The following is an 18,800-nucleotide window of genomic DNA, read 5'->3' as shown; positions in this document are numbered from 1 at the left end:
TGCTGTGCCCTTTCCACAGAGGAGAGACTGAGGCCCCCAGGCCGAGGTGGTGTGCGGGCTACCATGAGGGCGGGAAGGAGGGCTCGGCCTTAGCAAGACACAAGTCGTGCCTGTGCAGCCTCGGGCCTCCTCCCCCGCGCCCCGCCCCGTGTCGGCCGCCCCCCCCCCCCCCCGCAGATGCTGGAGATGTAGCACCTGCTACAAAGCCCTGGGGCAGCCAAAGACTTGGCCGCCCCTTAAGTGTCAGGCCCTGGAGCTCCACTGCGCTCCCTCCTTGGAGCTGCCAGGACCACAGGAGCCCCATTAGTGGGCTTGCAAAGTGCTTTTCTTTTTTTTTTTTTTTTTTGGTAAAATAGCTTTTTCCTCTGTCAAAACACAAACCAACACACTTTGGGGGGAGGGGAGGAGAACGAGGCAACACAGTCTAGCCCCACGGCTCACTTAGAGAAGGACGTGAGATTTAAAAGCCTCACCCCACTGCTTGCCCAGCTGAGAAAATGTCATGACCCTAACACCCACTTATAAATATCTCTTGTCATATTAAAATATATATATATATATTTCCAGGGCCCACCTGGCTCTACTCCTGCACAGAAAGAGTTAACCTTCAAAATTCAATATCAAGGTCCCGGGATGGGGCTGGTAAAGAGAGGCAGCTTGGGAAGAAGGGGGGTGCTAAAAAACAGAGAGGGACAAGCCAATGTGTAACTGGGGCCCTCCAAGACCTCCAAAACAGAGAAGGGGGAGGATGCCTGCCAGGGGCTGTCTCACTCCTGTCCCCAGTGTCAAATGCTCTGGAGTGATCTGTCCTTTCAGACACCCCTGTGAGGTCCCGATATCAGGATGCATCCTTTCCTCTCAGTCCCAGCCCATTCAACTCACCACCGAGCTTTAAAGGTCCTAAGAGGGAGCAGCCCAACCCCTGCCCCAAGTTAAGAAGCGTGAGGAAAGCTGGAGGTCCTTCCTGGGAGGAGCCACTTCTGGGGTCCCCCTTCAGTCCCTGACCAGGCGGTAAATGTGGTGCTGGGCCCCCCGCTCACTGGTGGAGACCTCGAAGACATAGGCGGTGCAGAGCAGCAGGTCCTGGGTGTCTCTGTCTGTCACCACCTGGAGGATGGTGCGGTCCTCCAGGACACTGGTCATCATGTAGCGCTCGGGCAGCTGCCACAGCTTGTGTGGAAAATTCACCAGGTACTCACGCATGGGTGAGCACAGCAGGCGGTGCACGAACCTCCCGCCCTCCAGCTGGCACGCTCCATCTCTACCTTCTCCACCACCTGCTTGCCAGAGAAGCAGACCTTGGAGGAACAGGTGAAGGTCATGTGCTCCAGGCTCTCGTGCTGGCTGCTCACTCCACAGAAGCCACCACTGCCACCGCCGGCCCCCACCTCCTCGCCACTCGGGCCCCAGTTCAGGTCCGCCCAGAACTCGAGCAGGAAGGAGGCATTGGGGGGCCCACGATCATACAGTTCCCGCAGAGCACCCTTTATCTCAGGGAGTGTGTCATAGATCTGCCGGACGTCCACACTCTCGGGGGGGGCGCTCCGGGGCTGGGGCAGGGCTGGCTGATGTGCCTCCGCTCAGCCTGCAACACCACCCCGCAAGTATGCGCGGTCTGAGCCCCAAATTAAATTGGAGAGAAACTGCAGGAATTTAAGAGACTCAGTGAAGTCGCCTGAGGGAGCAGGGGTCAACCCAGCGGCCTGGAACCCAGGCTGGGCTCCCCCCGGGGCTGCCAGCGGCCACAGCCAGGATACCAGTCTATGCACGAGGAGGTGTCAGGAGCCGCCAACCATCTCTATCCCCGTCCGCTCCTGGTATGTGGGCAGATGTTCCTCCAGCGGCAGAGGTCAGCTACCTCGAACCATGATGCATTCGGAGCTGTGCCTCCTGCACAGTACGTCAGCCCAAAGAGGTGTGTGAAACCGTGAGCGTTCTAGTTAAATCTACCACCCTTATAAGTAATGGCATGACTTAATAAAGGAATTAATGCAGGCCAGGTTGGAGCTGAGTCTGGCCTGGGATCAGGGCTCAGCCTGCAGAAGGAAGAGGGCTCAGTCTGGAACTAGGGTATGAAGTGACGAGGGCTGAGCCTGAAGCCTGGATCGGGGCTGAGTCCGGGGGAAGGACTGGGCTCAGCAAGGGGCCCCAGGCTGAGAGATGGAATTTCTTCCCCGAACAGCCAAAGCCCAAGCCACCCACGTGATCCCCTTCTTGCGCTGTGAGCGGCAAGATATTTTCACCAGCTGCCCGATGCATCGCCCATAAAGCCATAAAGCAGGAACTGACTGAAATGGCCCTTTCTCTGCCTGTACCCTCGGGCATAAATTTAAATAAAATGGCAATCTAAATGCCTGCGACTCTTGAGTTGTCCTCGTGGGGCTGTCTCTCCGGGCTGCGTGGGGAGACAGAATGCCACCCTAAACCCGTCCTCCTGTGCCACACGGGTGAACGTCGGTGGGGGTGGCAGCGGGGAGGGTGGGCAGCCCTTGGCAGATGGAGCGGACACGTGGGACCGGTGCCTTCCCCTCTGCTGATGCCGGCTCCCAGGGGGACAGGAGAGGCGCTGGGTCACCCGAGGGAGGGGCTGCACCTCCGTCCACCTGGGAAAATGGGGGAATACACAGCATCTCTTTTGCACGCTCTTTGTAAGACTTAACAGGCACTGAGCAGACTCCCTACCCACAGTAAGTGCTCGTAAATATCCTGCGTGTCTCCGCCGGGTTGAGAACCCACAGGGAGCGCCGACGGGGGACTCAGCTGATCCGACTTGTGTGGAGCACCCTTCTCAAACCCAAGTGTGTGGAGGAACCCCCAGAGTGCTGGCTCCACCCCAGGTTCTGAGCCAGCAGGCCTGGGAGGGGCCTGAGAACGTGCATTCCTAACAGGTTTCCAGCTGGTGCTGCTGGCACGGGGACCACACTTGGAGACCTGCTGTGCTAGAGAAAGCTCGCCCGGTAGCGGTGACTCATGAGCAGCAGGCGGGTACGGGAGGGCAGGAAGACGGGGTGGAGGGCCTCGCTGCGGCCCAGGCCGGAGGGGACCAGAGGGCTCTGCCTGCGTGGGGGCAGGGAGAAAGGAGGGGCTGCCATGCCTTGGTCCGCCCCGGCGCCCCAGCCCTGCCCCAGCCCTGCGCATGCAGAGCCCCCTCGCGCAGGGTACCCTGTGCGCACAGCACGGGGCAGGGCACGCAGATCAACTGCTACCTGGCCTCAGGCTCCTGCCCACGAGCTCCTCCCTCACGGCAGCAGCCTAGACACAGGCTCCACGTACCGGTGGACAAACCAAAGCTCAGGAAGGTGAGGACCCACCACGTCCTCTGGGCCAGGGAGTGGCAGCTGCTCCCCAAATCCAAATCCTGGGCTTCCTTCCCAAGCCCCTCTCCAACCTTTCTCCCTGCAAACTCAGAGACTGACCTTCCAGCCAGGTCCCAGGTACAAGCCCTGGTGTTTGGGGGTACATGCCAAACCCATGGTGCCCTTAATCTGGTCCCGACAAGACTGGACCCTCCCCTCAGCCTCCATCCTCTGGACGGCCAGGCCACCCTGTTCCTGTCTCCCAGTGCAGCCCCAGAGGAGGAAAGCCATCAGGACATCACGCTGTCGGGAGCAACGTGGTTTTTACGGATGGCCTTTGCCAAGATCCGCAGCCTGGCACAAACAGGCAGAGGCACCTCACCAACAGTGAGGAAGGAAACTGGTCACAGGGATGAGCTCCCGGGACCTGCAGGGGGAGGGAATGGGGGCTGATCTGGTGACATGGGTGGGAGGTGAGGGCAAGAGCCAGCTGTCACGAGCGGCTACGGGCTGGCGTAAGGACAGGTGTGATCGGGTACCTGAAACGCTTCCCGTGGAGCAGTGGGCAGACGTGAGTTCAGCGGTGTGTGCACTCAGCTATGTGCCCTCAGGTGTGCGCTCACAGCCATATGAGGAAAGGGCTCAGGGGCTTGTAGAAGGTTTTGCAAACAAGAGGGACTTACTGTTCCACAAGCAAAATCAAGGGTCAGAGTGTAGCTGTGGGCAGGGCTCAGGGGCTCTCTCTGGATCGGGGAGCAGTGATGAGCTGAGCGTCTTGTTGGTCTGGGCTCAGAGTCAAGGTCATCCCCCAGCCTGGGTGCAGGGTCCTCCATAGCTGGAGTCCAAGGTTGAGCATAGGTCAGGGCAGAGCCTATGCTGTGGACGGCTGGACACTAAGGAGGCAGGAGAACTTAGCAGGGAGTGCCCGTGCAGAGCGCAGCTGCAGGGCCCAAGCAGCTGGGCGTACAATAGATGGTGTCCACAGGCAGTGGGGTGGGGGGGATACTCCTCCTTTGACTCAGCCACGCCACTTGCCTACAGTCTGGCTACGGTCACTCAGACCCCTCCCGGCCCGAGGTCAATCCAGTGCACTCTCTGAGGGGCTCGCCAGTGGGCCAGGCTTCTCTGACTCCATTTCCTGCTTCCACCAGGCCCACCAGCCTCCACCAGGCCCACGGGCCTCTGCCGGCCCCCACCAGCCATCCATTAGCCAAGATGAGTCCCCATCTAGATCCGTTCTACGTCACCACCGGCCCTGACCTGCTCCCTTCTCTCTGCCCTCTGCCAAACCAAACGAGGGACACCCCCCCACAACCCTGCAACACACCACCCCTGAGACCGAGACAGAAGGTGGGGACTTTCGCTGGTGACGCAGGGTAATGACAAAGGCAGAAGAGGGGGCGCTGGAAGATGCACAGCAGGAGATGCACAGCTGACATCTGACTTCCTTTTCTAGAAACCTCTTGGTCTCCCTGGAGAAGAGCCCGATTCCAGGGTGAAGCAGGGTAAGCGCCTGGAGCATCCTGTGACGTCAGAAAGTGAAGGGGGCGGGGCATGAGGGCGGGGCAAGGAGCCAAAGGAAGGAGCTCCCCCTGCTGGAGCAGCCTGGGAAAAAGATAAACACCGGGAGTGTTACATTCACCCATAACAAAGCGAACGTCTGCGAGCCCGCACCGGCATTAACAGATAACTGGATAAATAATTAAGTGGAAGAGAAGGGACGAATCTTCCCTAGAGAAGGATTCTAATTAACACATGTAGAAGGAATGAGGGGAATTGGATACCCCGTGAGCACACCGCTGCCAGCAAGACCCACCAATGGCAGCTCAAAATCATGAACAAAAGTTTAAGGAAAAGGAATGAATTGTAAAGTCTCCAATTACTTCCCTCAAAGATATTTATTAGTTATGAAGAGAAAAATAGTAACTTTCCGGTAACTTTTAAAAATAGTAACTTTGCTATAGAGAAACCCGACAAACACCGGTTTGATGGAGGGATCAAGGTTGACACCACCTAAGACCTACAGACATCAGGGCCTCCCCACGTGACAGCTGCGGAGGGCGCCTCCCTTCTCTCATATTCCTGCCCAAAATGCAGAGCCTCCATCTAATTGTGAAAAAAAAAATAGTTGACAAACCCAAATTGGGGCACATTCTATAAAATAACCGAGCAGCACTGTCCCAAAGGCAGAGACATGAACAGAATGAGGGAACAGCACAGGCAGAGGGCTCAGGAGAGCAGACGACAAAATGCGAGGGGGCGTCTGGGGCGGGATCCACATCGGATCCTGAAACAGGGAAAGGACTTCAGTGGAAAACTGGGGAGCCCGCAGTGAGGTCTGTGGTTTGGGGAACAGTCTCACACGCACGGTAATATCTTCCCCTTGCTGACTGTATTACAATCAGGTAGGGATGTTAGGGAGGCTGGGCGGGGTAGTATACAGAAGATCTCTGTCCTAGTGCGCAACTCTTCCTTTTATTTTGAGATGATTTCAAGTGAAGAAAGCATCTCCTTGGCCACATTTGTGTGCTTGGACCCCAGCCTGGCCTGGAGCAGCTCAGTCTTCTGTCTGCTTCTCCCCTCCCTTCCCCAACCCCCCACGTCCCCCAGCCATCCCTGAGCAGAGCTCTCCCTCCACAAGCAGCTCATTCAGGTGTGTTCCCCAGTGAAAACAGTTTCCTCCCCGACAGGAGAGCTGGCACTAGCCAGCAAAGAAAACTTTCTTACCTGAGAATTGCCAAGCAGCCCTGAGGGGAAGCCCCACACCCACTGCCCCCAGTGGGACCAGTTCCTGCCTCCGTATGCCATGCCCTAGAAAGATGACACCTGCAGTGGGCAGGCCAGCCCTGGTAGGCATCGCTGTAGCACTGGGCCAACTCCTAGCCACTGGCAACTCTGTTGGTGGCTGCCGTGGGGTCAGGCATCCAACCTGGTCCAGGATGACAGGTCACATGACACAGGCTATAGCAGCCTTTACATAAAAATCCTTTTTGAAAAAAAATGCCCGCCCAAACTATTCTACCGTCTCCCACCTCTCCTTCTACCTAAACCCATCTCAAATTGTCCATTTAGAAATTTCTTCTAAAGGATTTCCCAATGCTCCCCAGTCCCCCTTTGGGGAATCGCGGGATGGCCCCAACAGCCAGCCAGAAAAGAGAAAACCCAGCCACCACTCGTGGCCTCACGTCCCCATGCTCCACCCAGAAGGGCCCCCCTTAGGCTCCGGGAACACAGAGAAACACCCCAGAACTGTAAGCCTCTTGTCCCAGCCCACGCCCCACCCCAGTCCTCCGAGAACTGCAGTGCCCAAGTCATTTCCATCCAATCAAGGCGGCAGCAGGAGGTATCTGTGAAACACGCCGTATGACCTCACAGTGGGAAATAGATTAATAAACCATTATGATAAGCCAGCTGATTTAGCATGAGAATGAGGCTCTGGAGCTAATTGAAGCCATCCAGCAAAATGTCAGCGCCTGCTTGGGGTATGAAATATTCATCGCACCCAAGCCCCAACCAGAGAGCAGAGGTTTGTATGTACCTTTCCTTGTATGGCCAATGTCAGACGGGGCTCCTTCCCCTGTGGCACAGTCAGGGCCATGGCTCAGAGCCACCTACTTACCGGGGCAGTGGACTTCTCCAGAGGGGCATGGGGTTTGGTTACAGATGTGGTCCTTTTCTTGATCCACTTTAAGAAAAGAGAGAAATTCCTGTGAGTGTAGAGAGCTTATGGGATCTCACCTGGGGGAGGACATTTGTCCCTGAGAGGTGGGGTTCAGGGATGCCTCTTCTGTTGTATTTCAGCTGTGCTCCCTGAGGGGCCTGCTGCATCTGTTCCACAGCCTGCAGCAGTGCCATTCTTGACCCTGGAGTAGCCCTCAGCCACTTCCCTCCCCGTTGCTTGGCCAGCAGCCAAGAGCTCTCTCCTCCAGCCAGGGGTCTTCAGCCAGCTCCAGTCACTGTGGGTGTGCAGGACAGGCCGGCCCCTGTGCGATGCCTTGTCTCCACTAAAGCCAAGAGGGGGCAGTTTCTCAGTCCCCCACAATGTGGAAAATATTAATGGCCTCTTCCCTACTGTCATAGCAACCACACTTTTTACAAAGTAGGGCTTCCCTAGTGGCACAGTGGTTAAGAATCCGCCTGCCAATGCAGGGGACACGGGTTCCAGCCCTGGTCCAGGAAGATCCCACATGCCTCAGAGCAACTAAGCCTGTGCACCACAACTACTGAGCCTGTGCTCTAGAGCCTACGAGCTACAACTACTGAGCCTGCGTGCCACAACTACTGAAGCCCGTGCGCCTAGAGCCCGTACACCGCAACAAGAGAAGCCACCGCGATGAGAAGCCCGCGCACCACAACAAAGAGTAACCCCCACTCGCCGCAACTAGAGAAAGCCCACGCGCAGCAACGAAGACCCAACGCAGCCAAAAATAAATAAAAACAAATAAATTTTAATAAATAAATAAATAATAAAAAGTATCCAACCTTCTATTGTGTGTTGGATGTGAGATTGACATCAATTTTTCTAACACCAAAAAAAAAAAAAAAAAGCTGCTCTATGCCATTTTTTTTAATTAAGGTAAATTAAAATGCCTCTGGTTTGAAGATATTTTAAAGACTTTTGTGACAGCCTGAAGATTGTTACTGCCCCCCTGGGGCTCCGGCTGATTCCAGCTGCGACAGCGTCTGCGATCTGCCCTCCGGCCAAGACCCCAGGGCAGACGCCCCCAACCTGGCATGGGGACAGAGTCCCAGAACCCGCCCTGAGACCTGGACGCTCCCAACTCCTGCTGGGGGTCGGAACGGATGCTGCCTTTGGGGAGCGCCATGCCCGGTGCTTATGAAAAGCCAGATTTAATATACATGCCACCTCCAGTGGGTGCTACCAAGCAACACCAAAGAGTGGAGTTCCAATCCATCTCACAGTGTGGGTGACCTCAAGAACAGGGTGCTGGTGGAGGGAACCAGGCACTCTCCCCCACGTATTGTGATTCCACTTGTAGAAGAGGCAACTCCAAGACAGAAAGCAGATTAGCGGTAGCCGGGGGCTGGGGCAGGCATTGGAAGGGAGCGCTGGTGGGGACGGGGGCTCCTTAGGGGCAGCGAGATGTTCTCCAATTGATTGTGGTGTTTGCACAGCTCTGTGAATGCACTAAAAATCACTGAATTGTATGGCACATGAATTATATCTCAATAAACCTGTTTAAAAAAAAAAAGAAATCACTATACAGTAATAACGTATTTATTCTGAAAAAAGAAATGTATAAACACATATACCCTCTTACCTAGCGATTCCACTTCTAGGAATTTTTCCTAAAGAAATAATGAAGGACGTGCACATAAATGCTTTCACACTTTAAAAAAGACATTAAAGTGTCAAGTGAGAGGGCTTTGAATAAATTACGGTGCATGCATTCACTAGAACACTGCACAAATGGCAACTTAACTCAATGTGGTAGAAACGCACCTATTGACATGGATGTGTGTTCACGATAAACTGTTGAGTGAAATTAACAGGGAACAAACAGCAAATGTGGATACTGTCAAATGATATGCCTCACCTACATGGGAGAGCGGTCGCTGAATTATACACAGGGACTACTTCCAGATAAGGGCTTTGGGAGGATTTTTTCCCCTCCTTCTTTCAATTCTCAGGATCATCTAGCTTTTCCATTTTGATCTGTGTTACTGGTGCAATAAACTGGTATGGGTTCTTTTTTGGAGATGGCCAGAGGGAGGGCAAGTAAAGAGAAGGATGGTCTGGTCTGAGCAAACAGAGTCTTTTGGGGGAGCAGAGCAGAGCGGCCTCTCCAGCAGAGAGGGCTCTTGGAGCTGAGGACCTGGGCACCTGGGCAAGACCTGCCTCTCTGGTCCTCCGTCATGTATAAAATATATGATAAATCCCACCTGGAATCCTCGCTCCCATGCTGAGCCCCAGAGGCCCCGAGGAAGCCACTGAAGGAAGACAGCTGTGGGTGCAGGAAGCCAGCCCCACATCCTCACGTCCCAGGGACCAGGCCTGGATGACGAGCTCGGGCCCCGGGCCAGCAAGTCGGCACTGTGCCTGCTCCCTTTGCCTGTGCATCATTTCCTGTTACTCAGCGTCACTCAGCCCGGGAGATGCCAGCCTGGGGCCGCGCCAGCTGCTGGGAGGAGCTGCTGCCTGTTCCGGGCACGCTCGGCTGGGTTTGGGTAGCCCGGGCCTGAGCGGAGTTGACAGCGCTGTCTGCTCCATCCCGAGGAGGGTAGCTCTGCGAGCAGACACAGCAACACCCAGCGCCTGCCTGAAGTGGGGCAGGACCCCCCAGCTTAGCCCCGGGCCCGCCGCCCCTCCATGGCCCTGCACAGGTGCAGGAGGCTGTGAGACAGGACTACCCCAGACACCAGCCTCGGGTGATGAGGCCGGAGGTTCCATCGGGACAGTGGCAGGGCTGTTGCAGAAGGACAGCACGATCCGATCCGGCCCATGGCGTTAAGTGAGCACGTACTAACTGCTCTAATGGGCTGTTTCCCTTACCCCTCACACCAGCCGGGCACCCAGGCTTACAGATGAGGGACCAAGGCTCAGGAAGTTTGTTGCCCAACTTGATTACTAGCTGGGCCCAGACTCAAGTCTGCCTGAGTGGGGAAGCTGTGCCCCAGGCTCGCTGCAGAGGGTCTGGGTTGCCAGGGTCGGGCTGCCCACCAAGCACCCGCAGGCCTCCAGACTGGGCCGGGGGCCTGGCAGCTCCATCCCCGTGGGGAGGCAGGGAAGAGGCTCCATCTGAAAGACCGACAGAGCAGGCGGGCAGGGTCCCGGTGGTCATGGCCTAGGGCAGCCTGTGGTCTCCAGAAGCTCCCGCAAGACAGGCAGGGCCAGGAGCCCGGGCTGGGCCTGTGCCCTTGGGGAGGAGAGGAAAAGTGGAGCCCGCCCACTGGGGGAGGGCCTGTCCCAGCTCTGCTTCCCAGGAAACAGGCTGCAGGAGCGTGGGCCCTGGAGGCCCCCCTGTAAGGAGCTGAGGACAGCAGGTGGGCAGAGAACAAGGCGGGCCTGCAGTGAAGGTGCAGCGGCCGAGTTTCCGCAGGTCACACGGGGTGGGGCTGGGAGGGGGGTGGTGTTGGGGGCTAGGCCACCACTTCAGAGTTGCCTGAACTGAGGTGAGGGAGACAGGCCTCCACACCCCCTGCATCAGGTCATCACTGGCACAGGCCCCCGAGGGGGCAGCAGCCTTGGACCAGGAGGGTCCAGGTGGCCAAGGGCGGAAGGTGGTGGCGGTGAGCACGTACTGACGGCAGCTGGGACCGGAAGAGGGCACCTGGGTAGAGGCAGCCCCCATCCTGCCCAGAGAGGGCTGGGGTCAAGGCAAGGCCCCCAGGGCTCCTGTCTGCCACGGGGCCAGAGACGAGCCCTCCTGGTACCCTGAGCCTGGGTCCTCCATGCTGGCCACGCTCCTGGCTTGTGACTGCCGTGCCCACAGGTCCTAGTGGGCTTTAGTGGCTCACTTCTCTGGCTTCCTTTCCAATCGCGGATGTCAAACCTCAGGGCACTGCCTGGGTCCCTTTCTAGAGGGAGCTGATGCGGGACAGCAGGTGATAGGGGAGGGCCTGGATTCCCTTCCTTCCCCTGTCCTCTGGCAGGACCCTCCGTGCATCCAACCCCTACCACCCCCCCCCCAATCACAGCCCGGCCAGACACCCACGGCCATGCTCACCTGGTTGAAGGTGGCACAGCCCTCAACACAGCCCCTCACGGGGCAAGAACGCTACGTTCATAAAAGCAGTGTTTTTTCTCTCTTTGAAGATATCGGAACTCACTGCGGGGGAATCCAAACCACCCAGCTGAGCAGAAATGAAAAGTCTCCCCAGATCCCTACCCAGCTCGAACCTTCTGCAGCTTTGGTGCCACCCCCTCCCTGGGCCCCCTTGCAGGTTTGCAGAGGTTGAGGCATAGACCCGCATCCGTGCTCCCACTCTCTAGGTGTTTCACTCGACAGTGTGATGTCCATCGTGTCCAGATACAGATGTGCATTCAGCCTTTCCAGTTACACGTGTCAAACCTCAGGGCACTGCCTGGGTGCCGAGGCCTCTGGGCGTGGGGCGGTGTCCCCCATCCCCCGACAGTTCAGGAGGATCGGAGAGGTGGGCGCCGGGACAGAACCTACAGGACCCCCAAGCAAGTGCAGAGAGCCCGCCAGGCCTTGGTGCCCTGGCCTGGGAAGCAGGGTCTGTTGACCGCACAGCTGTGACCACATCTGGTGAGTGGGAAAGCTCTCAGGGACGTGCGGGTGGCAGCAGGGAAATTGGAGCCGAAGAAGCAGAGACAGCCCGGCTGCAGTAACTTCTTTGCTCAATCAATAGCTATTTCCCGGCTCCAAATTACTTTCTTTTCCCCCTGAAACCATCGGAGGCAGCTACTGCCGATCAGCTATGACACGTTAAAGAAATGCTATTGGAATTTCCAGGCCTGAGAGGGTTCTCCTGACCCAGTGCTTGCTCAGCCATCCCTGGCAATGCCACGGAGAGGACAAGACGTAAAAAGAGCTAATGGACCCAGCTGAGCAGCTCGGCTCCAGCCACGGGGCAGCCAGGACCTGCAGGAGGCTCAGGGCCCCCAGAGCGGCCTGCTGGGGCCTCCACACCACGGCGGAGTGGGCGCCAGACTTCGGCATCCACCCTGTCCCTCCCTCCCTGGGCCCCGACTTTTTCTGTTTGTTTTGTTTTTGTTTTCGTTTTCTGTTTTGTTTTGCTAATTGCTTTATAACCACAACAAACTAGTACAGAGAAAGCCCTGTACAAAACAACACAATAAAGATCGAGGTGTTCCCTTAGGCAAGGCTGAAGATTTCAGTCTCTGGTATTTGGAATCTAGGTTGCAGTCCTTGTTTTTGGATGGATCACTGGGTGTGTGGCACAGTCCATGCTTTTAACCAGATTTGAACAGGAGAACGGCCACTTGGCTCAGGTAGAAGTAGATGAAGTGTTTGGTTTCACGTGTCACATAACTACCAAAGCTCCTCCCCACAATGCAGTGCCAGGCAGGGTTGTACTTCTTGTCAAACTCCTTCCTGACACGGGCAGCAACGTCCTTCTCTATAGTATATTTCTCTAGTTCCTGAGTAGCACTCTCCACCGAGTCCTGTTGCATCTCCTCTGACATATTGGCATTTTTCATCACGGCCTTTCGGTCACACATGGTTACCAAGGGGCAGGGGCTGACCGACTGCAACGGCGGCGCATCTATGGAGCCCCACGCCAGCCGCCGCTGCCTAGTCATGGGCCCGACTGTTAATTGCCCCAACTGCATGCCAGGCCGAGCATGGGGTACGAGCCCACAGAAATGACAGAGACGAGTGCCCTGCCCTCTGGAAGCAGGCAGGATGGGAAGCCACGCAGAAGCAACTCTCGGAGGGCTAAAATAACCAAGCTGGGGCCGTGTGCTCACAGCAAGAGGGAGTCCATCCCCCCAGCAGGGCCCTGGGGACCCTAAGCCTCCCAGCATGGATAAGAGAGCCTCTGGCAGGCTTTTCCTGTAATGGGAACCCGTCTCACCTGTTCCCAAATGTAGTGGATTGAACGGGGGTTCTCAAAAGGTATGTCCGTGTCCTTACCCCCAGAACCCGTGAATGTGACCTTGTTTGGGAAAAAGGTCTTTGCAGATGTAATTAAGTTAACGATCTTGAGATGAGATCATCCTAGATTAACCGGGTAGGTCTTAAATCCGCTGGCAAGTGACCTTATAAGAGACACAGAGACAGAGGAGAAGCCACATGAAGTTGGAACAGAGACTGGAGGGATGCAGCCACAAACCGGGGACACCTGGGCCACCACGAGCTGGAAGAGGCGGGAAGGATCCTCCCCCAAAGCCTCTGGAGGGAGCGCAGTCCCGCCGACACCTTGATCTTGGATTTCTGTCCTCCTGAACTGGGAGACGATAAACTCCTGTTGCTTTCAGCCCCCCAGTTTTGGGCAGCCCCAGGACACTCACAGACCAAGCACAGAAAACACTGAGCCCAACAGCAAAGCGTGTGGTTCAGGTGGGAGTCCCGGCTACTAGCTGTGTCCTTGGGCAAGTTACTTAACCTCCCTGAGCCTCAGTCTCTATATCTTAAAATGGGAACAGTGCTAGAATCTTCCAGAAGGTTGGGAGTGATTCCATGAAATGACATCCGGCACATGAAGAGCCATGTGAAGGGGTCACCATTCCTAGGCCCCCTCCCTGAGGTCCCATCCTTGCCCTATCATGTCACCTCTACCTAACTTCACCAAGGCCCTCAGGGACTCATATAGGTGAGTTTGGGGGATCTCAGGAGCAAGCATGCTTCCTACCCTACCCATATCAGAAGGAAATGAGAGCCCCTCCTGTTCCTTGGCCTCACATCTCCAAGCCATCCTTCACCGTGCCCGTAGCAAAAATGGTGGTAATGGTAATAGTTACAGTAGTAGAAAAACACTTAGGCATTCTTCTGAGAACATCATGGTCGCAAAGGCACCAGCACCTCATAATAGACATATAAGGTCAGCACTATAGTTATTCTCGGTTGACAGGTGAGGAAACTGAAGCACAGAGAAGCTTGTAAATTGCTCAAAGTCCCAGGAGCCGGGACACCCACCAGGCCATCTGAGCCTTTATCCTGTTGAAACTTGCCAAAGTGAATATTACAGCTGTATTTATATGATGGCGTCTGAGACTCTGGGTGTCACAAACAGTGCCTAGTGCCAAAGACATGGGATTTCATTCTGCTCCAACCACTTCTGTTTTCTATACGAAAGGAAGGAAAGGGGTGGGGGGAGGGAGGATGTGAGTCTGGGCCCCGGGCACATGGGGGGATGCGGGTGCAGCAGGGGGAGTTAAAGTTGGAAAACACCCTGGGCCCCCAGGATGGCCACGCTCAGGACAGGCCCGGGCCTAGCCATCCTCCGCCCATGAATTTCTAGAACAGGAGATCCCAGCTGGGCTAGGAACCATACTAGTTGGACCAATTAACTATGGTCTACACTAGGCAGTGTTTCCAACCTTGAAAAATACACTTAAAATGAAATAAATAAAAAGATGTAGGAATTAAGTGTGAAGGAGCCACATAGAGGCTTGGCCAGGGGCTCAGGAAGGGTAGCGTCCTGTCCAGCTCACCACGGCACCGCCGGTCCCTGAACTTGGGCAGACGCCAGTAGCTGAGTGGCCGAGGTGGAGAGCAGGGCCGAGGCAGCTGGATGGAAACAGGCTCTGAGAGTGTGTTTCTCTTCCTTCCAACTCCCAGAACCCAAACGGCTGAGTGGTCTGGGCTCCTGGGTTTCAGGAGGTCCCAGGCCTGGGTCTCCACCCCAGAGGGAAGTGGGTTTCTGATGCCCTCCGAGAGCACCCAGCTCTGATCAGCCGGAAGCCCCTGGGGACTCCCACTGCCCCGAGCTCCTCAGCTCGGCATTCCAGGCCCCCCAGCCTTTCTTTCCATTATCTGCCTTGTGATCAAAAACCCCCAGCCGCTTCCTGATAGCACCCAAGCCAGAGCAAACCCCCCTTCCTTGAATCCCCCTGAAAATCACCCACCACAGGCCCGAGTCCATTCTAAGACCTGTTGTGGAAACACCCATGGTCCCCAAGGTGTGCACTCCCCACGATGGCAGCAACGAGCCCACCTGGTTCAAGCACAGTGTGTCCGTGGTGGCCTCTGCTGAAGTCATCACAGCACCGTATCACATCACACCAGCTCTGGCCGGTCCCTGTTGCCCTGAAAACGCCCCTTGTCCCCCTTTCCCCTCACTGCTACCTGCGGTGAATTCTTACCTGTCCTGTAAATCTCCGCTTGGACGATACCTCCTCCAGGATGCCTTTCCAACTCTCCAGACTGGCTTTGCTGTGCACGTCTGTGCCTCTGCCCTCTTGAGTCCCTCTCAGGGTCCTGGCAGGCTCCGCCACGGCTGCCTCTTTACCCACCAGACCTCCCTGAGGGCGGGGGCTGGGCCCTGACCGCCTCGGTCTCTGCAAGGACCCAGGGTCCGGCCCCACCCAGAGGAGATGCACAGGGAGGTTCCGGAGCAACCTGGTCTCGACCCCGCCAGCAACATTATCAGCACACGGGTCTGTGCAGGACCTCGGGCCACCTGCCCCGACAGTAATGAGAACAAAGGAGAGTGGCCTGAAAACACTTGCCTTTCTCGTGTCTGCCGCCCCAGTGACTCTGAGTGGGTGAGAAACTGGGGGGACGGCTGGTGATGGGGGCCGACATTCCTCACCAGTCCTCTGGGAGCCAGCGTCCTCCCGAGGGGCAGAGACCAGGGCACGGGTGCCCCCTCACCAGTGGTGTCCAGCACAGGGCAGCCTGATCTTTTCTGCAGGACTCACAGGCTCCAGGCTGGCCTGGGAGTAAAACGGCCCAAGCACAGGCGTCACCAGCAAGCGCATGAGCTACTCTCGCCAGGACCTGCTGGGTTTTTAAAGAGGAACCCTGGACATTCACACGCAAAAAAAAAAGAATGTGGACACAGACTTCACATCCTTCATAGCATCAACTCAAAATGGATCACAGACCCAAATGTAAAATGTGAAGCTATCAAACTCCCAGAATAAAACGTAGGAGAAAATCCAGCGGCCCCTGAGTATGGCAGGTCCCTCAGATGCAACACCAAAGGCACAATCCCCGAGATGATTGCCAGGGGCTGGGCGAGGAGGGATGAGCAGGTGGGGCACAGGGGTGGGATGTTTAGGGCAGTGACCTACTCTGTGTGATACTGTGATGATGTACATGTCATCACACAATTGCCAGGCCCACAGAACGTGCAAAGATTCAATCCTCCCCTCAACCCCACTCAATTTTTCTGTAAACCCCAAACTGCTTAACAACAAAGGCTATTAATGTCAATTTTAAAAGAGGAACCCAAAAGAAAGAACGAAGCCAGAGGGTGACACTGCAGCCAGCAGGCAGGCCTTCTCCGTGGTCCGGTGCTCAAGAGGATTGCCACCGAGCTCAGGCCGGGGATGCTCTCAGTCAACTGACCTCCAGCCAGGTCTGCGGGAAGGCTGAGGGGCCTGGAGGGGAGAGGGTCCTGAGGGCCTCCATGCGGGTTTCTGAGGACCTCCGATCACTTCCTGAGTCAGCAACCGCGCCTTCTGTCATTCTCTCACTCATTCCTCCAGAACGTTGATGGCGTGGTGCCGGCCGAGTGGCCCGCGCGTCAAGCCTCCATTGTTCGTTATTCACAGACTTAGTCATTCATGCATTTAGTCATTTCCTTTGTCTCAAGAAGAAAGCAAATTCCACCTTCCGCCAGCCCCAGCAGAATGACTGGGCACCCCAATCACGGCTGTCGGGATTAATAAGTTTTCTCAGACCCTCATTACCATTTCAGAGACGCTGTCCAAGGTACAGTGGGCAGGGGCACCTCATGCCAGGAAGGTGTTCCTTTACAAGATGAGCAATGAGAAGGTCAATTAAGACAGGGGCCCCCCGGAGGGGAGGCTCCCAGCCCTCCCCAAGTGCACAGAACTGGCCCCCAGAAATGGGTGTACCAGCCGGAAACTGGGGGTGGTGGGGGAGGTGGCAGCCTTGAGGGTCACTGCCCTGGACCACCAGCTCGAGTCCAGGCCTTTAGGGAGTGTTTGCTGGTGGCCACTGTTACAAAAGCCACACGGACAGCCGGGTCTCACCTGTGCGTGTTAATGAACTAATTCACATTCACACACGCATTCATTCAGCCACGTGTGCATCTTCAACTGTTTCATGAACATCTAGTGTGTCCTTCCTAAGGAGCCCACACATTTATTTATGAACTCACACGTCCACAGTGCAGGCAGGCACACATGCATTCAGTCCTGTAGGCTGTGTGGGTTTTGCAGGGGCAGACAGCCGCGTGGGTCGGGGGCCACTGGGAGAGCAGGCAATGCTTCCTGGGGAGGGGGCATCAGAGTGCTGTGTGGGGAAGGCCTGGAGTTGCTCTAAGCCACAGCAGCAGGGAAACCCCAGGCACCAACAAGAGTGAATCTTCCAGGTGGCAGAGGTCATGCCGCCATCCAGGGAGTTGGCTGGCTCTCAGAGGGCGTCTCGGTTTTGGGGTCCAAACCGTGCGGGCTGTGGGCACCCCCATACCCACAGCACATCAGAACCCACCTGGCCGGCCCTACAATGCCCAGCGAGGGGCACGCTGTGGCCAGTGCAGCAATTGACAATGAAACACTCATCACTACTGGCAGAGCCCTGACATACGGCACGGAGAGAGCAAAAAGAGTCATCTGTCACTTAGTAGTTGTGTCAACAAAGCTCTATTTGGAAGTGAATTCAACCTGAAGGCATCCCAGCCAGTGAGCGTGGGGACCCGGCCAACCTGTCCTGCAGCGGCAAGATGATGGCTCATTCCCGGGACATCCAGGAGAGAGCTCGCCAACGGGAGACACACCTGGGCAAGGCGCAGACTGGGCTTGAGGTCATAGCCAACGGTACTCCACTTAAGGGGAGCCCATGAAATTTTAACGACATTCTGAGGTTTGCCAAAAAGCATCCTTTTAAGAGGAGAGCAAGAAATGCCCCTGCGTGGAACCTGGGCAGCAGGGGCTCAGAGGAACTCATTCCTTCCCATCTCCCCATCACTGAGCTCCAAGGCGGGCACGCCCACAGGGCCGCCCAAACTCCGGCTTCCCAGGCAACCGCAGCTCAGGCCCTGCCTCTGGCTTCATCCCCCTGTAAGCCCCTCCCCAGGGCAAAGGCACCCCTCGTCCCAAGGACCGGTGTCCCTCTGGAAAGGGCTGCCTCGGGCCCACATGCCCCTCTTGAGTTGCTTTTCAGAAGTAATTTCCATGTAATGAGAGCACAGGGAAAACTCATTATTCTAGACACCGCTAATTAGGGGTCTGGGGCCAGCAGAAAGTGACATTTGCTTTCTCCACAGACAGTGTGAATTAACAACCAGACAAGATCGCAGGGACCTTTAAAGAGCCAGAAGCAGCTCCTGGCCAGCGGCTGTCAGCCGTCAGGAGAGCCCTGGGAGGGCGACACCAGTATTATTCCCATTTCACAGAGGAGGAGACTGAGGCTCACCCTGGGTCTCACAGGGAGGACCCCACAGAGACCAGAGACCACCAGGCCCCACTGCCTGGGGTCCGGCTCACTCCCCCCATGGCAGTCGGTGGAGAGGACACAGGCTGTGTACTCCATCCTCTGGCTTTGCCAAATTCCACCCCATCTGGGAGACTGGAAGGATGGGGGCAAAGGGACCCTTTTCCTTTGTAAACTGTGAGATCCAGGGGGGTCAACAGAGAGGGGCAGCTGGACCGGAAGGATCGTGTGAGCAAAGGCGTGGAGATCTGTGTTGCTGGAGTGAAGCGTCTCTGAGGGGCACACGGTAGGGCTGGGCAGTGGGAGCCATGGAAGGTTACAGAGCATCCAGGAGCCCGGCCACGCCATTCCTAAACTGCCCAGCCTCCCCAGCTAGAGGAGGTGGGGGAGGAAGCCCCTGCCACAGGAGAGAAGGGACGGAGGCCAAACTGAGGAAGGGGTGGGAACTGGGGCACATTTCCTGAAAATTCCAGCTCCCCCCTGGTGT

The 18,800-nt window shown here is 56.4% G+C and overlaps 2 pseudogenes; both read right to left on the bottom strand.

Moving 5' to 3' along the window:
• Positions 1-327: 327 nt before the first annotated feature.
• LOC111176949 (transcriptional enhancer factor TEF-4 pseudogene) lies at positions 328-8,122 on the bottom strand (annotated as a pseudogene).
• Positions 8,123-10,319: 2,197 nt separating this feature from the next.
• LOC111176950 (dynein light chain 1, cytoplasmic pseudogene) lies at positions 10,320-12,581 on the bottom strand (annotated as a pseudogene).
• Between the last annotated feature and the right edge of the window lie 6,219 nt (positions 12,582-18,800).

The sequence above is a fragment of the Delphinapterus leucas genome, chromosome 6 (genome assembly GCF_059928025.1).
Source record: "Delphinapterus leucas isolate spDelLeu-1000000601 "Yukka" chromosome 6, BTC_Dleu_Yukka2, whole genome shotgun sequence".
NCBI classification, from domain to species: domain Eukaryota; kingdom Metazoa; phylum Chordata; class Mammalia; order Artiodactyla; family Monodontidae; genus Delphinapterus; species Delphinapterus leucas.
This window is presented reverse-complemented; position numbering and strand designations above follow the sequence as displayed.